At 37.4% G+C, this 1,095-nt stretch overlaps 1 protein-coding gene across 1 annotated transcript in view; it reads left to right on the top strand.

The window, feature by feature from the left end:
- LOC107657358 (pre-mRNA-processing factor 40 homolog A-like) overlaps positions 1 to 1,095 on the top strand; it is a 43,816-nt gene that overhangs the window by 14,891 nt on the left and 27,830 nt on the right. The gene's annotated exons all lie outside the window — the stretch shown is intronic.

Genomic DNA, 1,095 nt, shown 5'->3' with positions numbered 1-1,095 from the left:
GCACCACTGCAGACGCACCGCTCCTGGAACGCACTGCCGGACCGCAACCGTGTGCAGTGTGAACGCTTTAATCCATTAACATGAGCGCTGAAAAATACGCACTGCAAACGGAGTAATGTGAACCTGACGTTATGTGTGTGCGCTGCGAGTGTGCATGAGCGCATGGTCTTCAGGAGAGCGCGCGAGCGATGAATGGTTAAACACCGGCAAGAATTAAAAAGTTATGCAATTTGACACTGGCTCGACTGTGCAAGTGACAATTCCTGTGTCAACTGTGCAGCGTGCAGCTCGCTTATAGACAGACACGATGTGTGGTGATCTGAAGACAATGGTTAAACACTGGCAAGAATTAAAAAGAAATGCAATTTATAAACTTTAGTGACGATGTGACACTGCCTCGACCGTGCAAGTAACAATTCCTGTGTCAACTGTGCAGCTCGCTTATAGACAGACGCGATGTGTGGTTATTTGAAGCCAATTGCGTATTTTGAGAGAGAAAGAGCGCGCGGTGATTCACTCATGCTGTTTGTGAAATTACGTCTCACACAAGGTTTTCAAATTACTTTATAAGTTATTCAATTAAGAAATATGAAGGTGAGTACCTCACCTTCAGCTAGGGATGTAACGGTATGAAAAATTCTTATCACGGTTATAGTGACCGAAATTATCACGGTTATCCGTATTATCACGGTATTGTTAAAATGTGCTGGAGATGTTAAAAAAGTACCGACACAAGTCACTTCACCAAGTTTTATATTTAAAAATCAACAAACAACAAATAAAATTACTTTTTGTTTGCATAATCACTAAAACAATAACATTACCAATGATGTTTGGATTTTAAATGACAACTTGACTGACAAAAGTTTAATAGCATGTTGAAATATCTAATGTAAATGTTCAAATAAAGTTTTGAAAAAGTTTCATAAAAAGGTAAACCTCACATTTCAGCCTTTAAATAAAGAAAAGATATGTCAAAATGATAATTGATTAATAAATGATTATATGCATTTTATCTGCTCCATAAATAATTATAGATAACTTATCTGAATTGTTTAAATGTGTAGAATCCACATAAGCTTGTTTTTCATCAAC

The sequence above is a fragment of the Sinocyclocheilus anshuiensis genome, unplaced genomic scaffold (assembly GCF_001515605.1).
Source record: "Sinocyclocheilus anshuiensis isolate Anshui unplaced genomic scaffold, SAMN03320099.WGS_v1.1 scaffold355, whole genome shotgun sequence".
NCBI classification, from domain to species: domain Eukaryota; kingdom Metazoa; phylum Chordata; class Actinopteri; order Cypriniformes; family Cyprinidae; genus Sinocyclocheilus; species Sinocyclocheilus anshuiensis.
This window is presented reverse-complemented; position numbering and strand designations above follow the sequence as displayed.